This window comes from Apaloderma vittatum, unplaced genomic scaffold, assembly GCF_000703405.1.
Source record: "Apaloderma vittatum isolate BGI_N311 unplaced genomic scaffold, ASM70340v1 scaffold8757, whole genome shotgun sequence".
NCBI lineage: Eukaryota > Metazoa > Chordata > Aves > Trogoniformes > Trogonidae > Apaloderma > Apaloderma vittatum.
In genome coordinates this window covers 81,146-90,244 of record NW_009725698.1, presented here as the reverse complement: position 1 = coordinate 90,244, position 9,099 = coordinate 81,146, and positions in this window count along the sequence as shown.

Sequence of the window (9,099 nt, the reverse complement as noted above, 5' to 3'; positions counted from 1 at the left end):
GATCCTGATGAAGAGGCCTTAAAAGCTTCTCCTCTCTCTGCCTCTGTCCATGACACAACTGCACATTCCTCACTCAGTAGTTACCTCCTCCAAGAAGTTCTTTAAGTAGTTCCCCAGCAAGTGAGACTGAGCTAGAACACCACAGTCACCAAGTGAGACACCCCCTACACCAGACACCAACCATGGAGCCTGAAGGGATCAGAGCGGAGCAATTTGCTTCAGCCAGGAGACTAATTGCCAAGAGGAATTCACGCATCACTAGCTGGGGGAGGAGGGGGGAACCCTGAACAAAGACCTGACAGAGATGAGGCTCCCAAAGGGCCCAACCTGAGGCTCAAGGTGATTTCTGCCAGTGGGGTATTTTGTTGATAAGGATTGCAGAGCTAACTCAGTCTGCCAGGCATGAGCCTGCAAGATGGCAAAGCATTCGCTGCTGGCCCTGCGATAATGCTTACACTATCTAGTTATACAAGCAGTCTTAGGTTGTTTTCCTAAACCAGGCAGCGGCTGGCAAAGCTAAAATAAGCAACTGTTGTCTCACACTGCAGTAAAGCAGCCTTACACGTACTTTCCTTCTCCCTACTGATACTTTCCTTCTTCCACTCAGCCACACAGAGGATACTGATGCCATCAATGCACAAGCAGGGCACTCCCCACTGAGCAGAGAACAACTTGAAAGAGGTTCAAATTCCGATCGCTTTGATCAGGAGAGTGGCTCCGCCAGAGCCAAAATAAATGTTTACCGATAATCCCGTGCCCTCTGTTTGCCTGCGTGGCTCCCATTTTATTAGCTTTCCTAAGGTAAATTTTACAGCTGGAGTTAGTAGAGTGATAAAATGCACAGATTATTCTTCACTGCTGCTGATTTGCTTCTCCTCAATTTAATGCGGCTTTACCTTGAAAAACGAAATACTTTGATCCAGGATGCTCTCTTGCCCCTTGCAAAACTTCACCTCCTTCTCCTACCTAACAAACACCAGTTTGGAAAACAACCATCTGCTTCAGGGTAGGAGAGCAAGCCATAACCAGGTTTCCCTCCTGAATGCTTGAGATGCTCTTTACTAGAGCACCCAAATCAAAGATCCTCCTCAATATTTGCACCACTGCGATGACAGCGATCTGCCCCCTCTTTCCTGCCTCACTGCCAGCAGGGCTCTGCCTGGGCACCCCCAGGACCCCTCAAGTGCTATGTATAGCTACACAATCAGGAGCAGAGAAAATTTTTGGCATCCTAGGAGCTGATTTCTCACCCCACCGTCACTGAAGCAAGAACTTCAGCGCCTGCGCAATAGGTTTTAATTCAGCCTAAAACACAGTGACGTAACTTTCATCTGTTCTTTCTACTTGATTTATTCAAGTTATGCCTCAGCTATTTCCCATTCTGAAAGCCAAGAGAGACACCAACAGAAGGAAGGGGCTTTGTTTTGCCTCTATTTTTTCAAGTTCAAGCTGCTCATATTGGAAACTACACCAATCTGCACCACTTAGCTGGAGACACCTTGGTTGTATCTAGATAAAAATCAAAATTGAACCAATGTATTAACTGTGGCACAGCAAAAGGTGTCAGTAGCTTTCTAGTCCCAACACGGAGTTCCTATTGCTTTGCAGCAGGCCAAGAAATCACTATTCTGTCATTCATAAAATTCAACAGTAAGGACTAACGGTTTTGCCCCAGAGCTTATATTTATTATTCAAAGATTATTTTGCTCCCTAAGAAATAGGAAAGTAGCATCAAATCCAATACCTCCCTGGATGTTAGGGAACTGCAGATTCAGATAAGGAATACACAATACTTTTCCTTTCCTAACCCTTTGATCAACATCTCCAAGGGTAAACACATGACAAAAGACACGAGAGTTCAACGATACATCAGTATCTTGTGGATGATGAGTACAAATAAATAAACGGGCCTAGAGCCACTTTTACAATGAGCTTTGGTAGTGCAGTTGCAGAAGGTGGCAAGCAAAAAACACTGCAAGGTTTTTTCACCTCCAAGTCACTGCTGCTTGCTCACACAGCTCTCATGTACAGTAATGGTGACAATAACTAACTGCTCCCACTGGCCACCAGTAAAGAGCAATGCAGACACAAACCCCAAATACAGCCAAGGTAAAAGACTAGGACTCAAGTAGGCTTTTTGGTATCTCTGGGTTTAACAACACAAGAGTATTCTGCAGGGGAAAAAAAAATATATTAAAAAAAATAAATCCTAGTCCACCTGTGAGCTGGAAGGGACCTCCAGAGATAATCTAGTTCAACTGCCTCTGCTAAGGCAGGATCACCCAGAGCACATTACACAGGATTGCAAGCTTTCACACAACTGAATTTGCCATCAGCATTGAGAGGTTTATTCTGCAAATTTTCTGGCTTTTACCTTCCACTTAGGATGAAGCCCCAAATACAGGTGAAACAGAAGTAATACACAAATGTTAAAGTTTGAAGATCATCTCCTCAGTGTCAGGGCATGCAGCTAGATCAATCAATGTACTCTGTCTGGAAAGGGTGGTGACTAAAGGATGGATTAAATGGATGAGACTTCTAGACATGGCAGAAGTGACTGGTAGGCAGAAGACTTGTCATGAGCTGTTGGGAAGAAAGTCCAAAACTATTCAGTTGTACCTTGATCACAGGGAGGCTTCCGCAGTAAAACTGGCTGAAGGAATTCCTGGTTGTGTCACCACGCAGGATTTGCACTGTTACTTTATTTACTTATTTTAGGCTCAGCCAATTCTCCAGCATGGTATATACCACAAATCCTTCAGCACAGCTGAAGGGTCAAGATCTCAGGATGCAGCATTCCTTGCATCAAAAACCACTGCTGAGGTTTCTGCATTGCTCTACCTCAGGCTGAAGTGCTGCACAGAAGGGACTACCACACTACCAGGTATTTCCATCACAGCCATTTCTAGACATTCCTGCCATTTTCGATTCCTAATAACTACACCCACAGGAAACACCATAGGATGAGATGAAAGTGAGAAGGTGGGGGAACACCATGAAACACAGATATAAATACAATGAACTTGCCAAAGTGGTACAACAGAGGAAAAATTAGAAAGCTGGTCTGCTGTATTGCCTAAGTTTTGTACCATCCAGAGAAAAAAAAGAAAGAAAAAACCCCATACTGTTAGTAGAATCTATGCAAAGACTTTTTTTTTTTCCCTTAGAGAGGGAAAATGCTGCATATAATGTCCTGAGCATCTCTAAATGATCCTGAGAGTATGTGTCTCAGGATGCACTGGAGCTGTGCTCATGCCCATTCCACCTCAGCTGTCCACTCCCATCCCCTTCCTCACCCCCCACACCAGGTTCACCCTGCTCTGCTCTATGTCTATTCTCCCGACCACACCACCAGAAAGTTGCTCACCTCTGCCTCGCGCTTTCCGCTGGTTTAACTTCTCGAACTGGCACTTGCAGCAGCGCCCAGTGAGGGCTGCCTGGCTACACAGACACTGCCTCATGCAGCAGCCCATGTCCTCTGCTAATTGGCATTAATAGATCAGGGGCCCAGAGCATGGGGTAACAGATAACCCCTCACATCAGGGAATCTGGGCTCATTTCTAAGGAGAAAGATTTACACCAGTGCTGTAGGAAGGGGCTTTTAATTTCAATCTCTCCTATGAGACAGACTGAGAGAGCTGGGGTTGTTCAGTCTGCAAAAAAGAAGGCTCTGAGGAGACCTTATTATGGCTTCCAGTATCTCAAGGGGGCTACAAGAAAGCTGGTGAGGGGCTTTTTAGGATATTGGGTAGTGACAGGACTAGAGGGAATGGACTGAAGCTAGAGATGGATCAGTTCAGATTGGACGTTAGGAAGAAGTTCTTCCCCATGAGGGTGGTGAGACCCTGGCACAGGTTGCCCAGAGAGGGGGTGGCAGCCCCATCCCTGGAAGTTTTTAAGGCCAGGCTGGATGGGGCTCTGAGCAGCCTGATCTAGTGGGGGATGTCCCTGCCCATGGTGGGGGGTTGGAACTAGATGATCCTTAAGGCTCCTTCCAACCGTGACAATTCTATATTCTATAAAACAGCTTTTTAACTGTTGCTTTCAAATACCATTTTATGAATTTTAAATACCAGCATTTAAACAACTGAGCTGACCTTACCAAAGAGGATCTGTCCTGTCCCTCCTTATGAATCAAACCGTTTTATATTCCGAGCCCCTTGCCCCTAGGAGAGCAGGCAAGATCAAGGCTTCTTTTCCACCCATGCAGATGAAATAAACACTGAAGACTCGTGCTGTTGACATGAAGCCGAAAAATCCTGCCTGGGCCAGCCTTTGCACATGAAAAACCATTCCTGGTTGATAAGCTGGAGCCGATTTTCCCCTTTGCACCTCCCACGCCGCAGCGCTTCGAGAGAAGTCCCGGTGCGGGACCTCAGGGCTGCCGCCGGTCACCTCGGAAGGTGGGACACGACAGTGCCAAGCGGGGACAGCCCTGTCTCGCCCGGCATCCAGGAGGTGGCACTGTTAAACTGCTGAGCTTTGCTACAGGGCTTGCTGCCTTTTTTTTTTTTTTTTTTTTACTTTTAACTCCTCCTCCTTCCCCCCATTAATCTTTCCCAGGGTAACATTAGAGACACGGTGAGACCTGGCAAGTGTCTTTCTGGGAGGAAAAAAAAAAAAAAAGGCAACAAAAAAAATAATAAAAGCAGCTCTTTAAACGGACGATGGCAGAACCGTTTCTCCCACAAAGATTTTGAAGGGCTGGCTAGCTAAGATGGAGCTGTTTACTCGGCATAAGGTGATGTTATCCAGCGAGGCTGCCGGAACTGCTCTGTTTTAACCCTCTGACACCGAGACCCAGCCCATTCAAAGTCCCTTTAATTTCTCTTAAGCAGCCTACACCCTTAACGCATGGCAATGCAAAACACCTACCTTAGCTCTGACCCAAGTGGAGAAAACAACAAAAGCGCTTTATCGCGAGGGACACGTTATCACCCGACTCCCGCTCCCTGAGCAAACAGCAGCCGGGGACGGCGGCACTTGGCTGCCCTGGGCCTGGGCTGCAGGACAGTGAAACAGCACAGACCTCCCCACCAAGATCTGCTGAGCTGAGGGGACATGATCTTCCCTGCTGAGAGTCAGCAGGGTCCCCAAATCCCCAAGGAGGAGGCGGTGATGCCGCGAGGATTGCCAGAACTCATCCGTCGGCACTTTCATGTCCTAACGAGGCCCCACGGGAGCATGGCTTGTTCACCGTCGGGAGGTGACCGAACAAGCTGCTGCAGCACACCGCAGGGCTTTGACTCTCCATGAATCCGGGACAAAATTCAAAGTGGGGAAAACATTGCCAAAACATCCTGAAACTATCTCCACTCACGCTTTGATAATGCAGACGCCAGCTTTCCTCACAGATGAACCCAACACCCATGTTCAATGCTCACTGCAGCACAAAGCCCCATCACCCAGGAATTACTGATAACCCTGCAACTATTTCATTGTTTGTTTGCGGGGGAAGGATGATGAGGAGGACATATTTACTGGATTTTTACTTCTCGAACTCGTTTAGCAGCAGTGGAAGCAGCAGGTGGGAAGAAACTAGTCAGCCATGACCTGCTAGCTCTCCCCAAGCTGCATCTGGCCATGGTTGGAAGCCCAGCATAGGAACTGCTCACCTACACCAATTCTGCTTTCAGGGCTTCAGCAAGTTCACAAATGAGCGCTGCTGTCTTGGACAAGGAGGTCCACAACTTCTCAGGCTGCCTTTTTCATGTAACGCGCCCAGATGAGTCATAGCAAAGATTGCAGTGCCTGTGCCTTTTTTTAGTGATTTAAAAGTTCTCATGGCCACTTTTTTTTTTTGCCCCTCCCTGAAACTTGGCCCTTCTCTACCACAATTGCAGAAACTACCAGTAAATGAGGCCTTGCACGCTACGTGCTCTGGGACAGCAGCACGCAAATTTCTGGCTAGAGACAGGCCACAAGTTCTTTTCACCACATGAGGACTACATGCCTGATCTTCCCTGGACATCATTTACCATACACAGGTGGAAAAGCCAACCTGTGCATGTGCAGTCAGCTCAACGTGTCTCAGAAATGCTGCCTTTGCAGCAGGCATTCACACAACCCTGTACTCACACAGCTTTCCACCAAGGACATCAGGAAGGCGGTCCTTGGCTGGTGGCACCAGAGCAAGCCATTTTCCAAGAGCTCCTGAGCTACGTCAGAAGAGCTACCCACAAGCACTCGTTTTTCTGGAAGTTAACCCAACTACCAGATTTCCTGGGGACCTGGCAGCTCCTCCTCTCCCACAGAGAGAACTCATACCTGGCCTTCCAATACAGGACAGACCATGGTAGGGCTGCAGTGCCTCAGCAGCTACCTCTGCCAGAGCAAGTCTAGTGTCATACACCAACACACGTGCTTTGGAAATAGAAAGTTCCCAGTCAAGCAATCATTTGATTTTTACAAAAGCCACTTTCCTAGGGTTTTACCGTGTGAGGAGAGGTTTATTACTGAAGTGTTAATGACTTAAATATAATCTGTGTCCATAGCAAGAGATTATTTCAGCCTGTGTTGACAGGACAGAGCTCCCTTCTCACAACTAGAGCAACCCTAGCCCCAGCACAGTGCTACTGTTACCCGTTCTGACCTCAGCAGCAAGCCAAAAATGTAGGGAGCGGCAGGCTTGCCTTACAAGTGGATTTGGTTGCTGGATGAGGTGTTCCCTCCATCTCTTGCAAAGAATGAACAAATTCCTTTTTTTTTCCTCCACACACCACGCCACCCCTGCTGTGAACACAGCAGAGATCAAACAAGGCGAAGCAATGTATTTGCTCACATTCTCATGTCGCCTTTTGAAATTTATACCCCGTTTAAAAATCTCTTCAAAACTTGACAGTGGCTCTGGCTATTCCTGCTACAGGGCTCAAGGGTACTGGCAGTTTTGGGCCACTGACCCCTTCTCTGTTAGAGATTACCGCCCTGCAGAGGGTACAGCAGAGCAGAGCATGTACCTGCTGCTCCCCAGTCACCTCCAGTAACAGGCTGGTTGCACCAACAAACCTGTCAATACCAGACATTAGTACGGCTCCCCATCCTCTGCAAGCAGATACACAGCCAGTTAACACCTTTGGCTGCCAACAGAGGACTCAGCAGATTTATTTTTTTTCCCCTGAAAATCACCCTCAGATCCCTGCCTCTTACCTCTCACCACCTCTGTCTGCAGCTGTGCTTCTCCCTCAAGCCTCAGCATGGCCATCCGTGCCACTCCTGAGCAACCAGATCCTACCAGAAAAAAAATAAAATAAAAATCACTGTTGGGAGGGTGGGGGGGTGCCAAGTTTGTTTGGCTCCCCAAGTAGCTCACTTGAGAGTCAGGGAGGAGGAACAAGAGGAAAGGTGAGAGATGGATGGCATGTTCAACAGCAGTTAGACAGTAGGACAGCCATCCTCCATCATTAAAAGGAGACCATCATTTTTCCCTGCTCTTCTCAATCCTTTCATGTTTGACAAGTCAATAGTCAGCTGAAGCCCATGCCACCCATCACAAGCATGCATTTGGGGCAGGGAGTCCAGTATTTCCATCTTTCAAGTTCTATTAGGGGCCTTATCCATTTCCTACTCCTACCACAAACAGGGACACAGATTCTCCCTCTCCATCAGTTTCAGTGAGGCTCAGTTTATTTGCAATTTCAGCTCAGTCAATTAGCATCTGCAGCAGCCCTCACGAAAATCAATAGGAAAGAGCCCATTTCACTGATTTAAGGTAGCAATTAGATTTCTTTTCTTTCCAAGCAGCCTTGAAGTATTACTTTCTGCTCTTCAACACCACTACATCCTGCAGGCAGGGGCTGAAATGACCTTTCCTACTTTTGCTTACTTCCACAGAAGCAAAAACTGAGGAGGGCAAGTCTGATCAAAAAACCCCTACCCCAACCTGCATTGCCCCAAACAACATCAAGGTGGTTTTCAAGAGGTTTAACTCTTCTTCTATTGAGATTTTAAGGCTGTTTGCAAAAACATTATCACTAAATTGGATTTCTGCAATTTTTCAAGGGAGTTTCTTGGGGTTTGAGAAATACTTGATTTTTTTCACCACGAGGCAGGGGAAATTAAGTACACTTCCTTTCAGGTCTGGGGTGGGATTTCCCCCTCACACACCTCCCCATCTTTAAGAATACCAAGAAAGCTAACTGTGGCCTTCTTTCATTTTTTTGCAGAGATCAAGGGGTCTCTAGGCCTGAGTGCTCTTGTGATTTCTATGAAAGAAGGAAAAAATAAATAAAATTTTAAAAAGTAATGAATGCTTCGGAAAGCATCTCTCCAAAATACCTGGAGACTGAAAGCACTTACTGCATTAGTTTCATCATTGCCAGGATGCCTTTCAGGCTAGCCAAAAGCCTCCACATTAAGATTCAGTAAGAACAAGGATCTGTTTAGTGCATCATAACAAAAAATGGAGCACCTATTTTCTTGCAACTATGGTAAAAAAAACTTAAAAAAAAAATATTCTCACACTGCACTAACAGCTGAGGCAGAAGACCCTAAACTGTTTCACCAGTTGACTTGAACTCAGCAAAAGAATAGGCAAGCCAGCTACACGATGAAGAGCCTGTTACATCCCCAAATTATTTCCATATTTTATTTCCATTGCTAATAGAAACACAGAACATGTGATAGTGCCATGAATATTCCCTTAAGTAGCGTTCAATATTCCAGAGCTTGAACTTAATGATGGAGTAGTTATTAGCTTTATTTTTTATTTCTAGGGGAAGCTGAGGCCAGTAGCACAGCTGGGAACCTCCAACACTTCCAGATTCCCAGCCCAGCATCCCCACTAGAAACTAAGCTGTCCTTTTCCTGTTTCTAGCATACCTCTGGATCCTCAAGCAAGAAGTTGCCCCAAGAGTAATCAAGGGGCCAACCTCATGACTCAGCTGCCCCCAAGCCTAGTTTCATCCCTCTCCTTCCTCCAGCAGGAAAGGAAAGGGGCTGAGCCAGCTCCGCACCCACACAGGCTGGGGCAACGCGAGACCCTGGAGCTGTGCGAGCTCACGGCTGAAGCCCAGGTGAGCGGCAGGCACACTGGCAGGGGGGCTATGCCAGCAAACGCCAACCTCTTTCCCAATATCTGCCGGAGCAGACAGCACCAGGTGC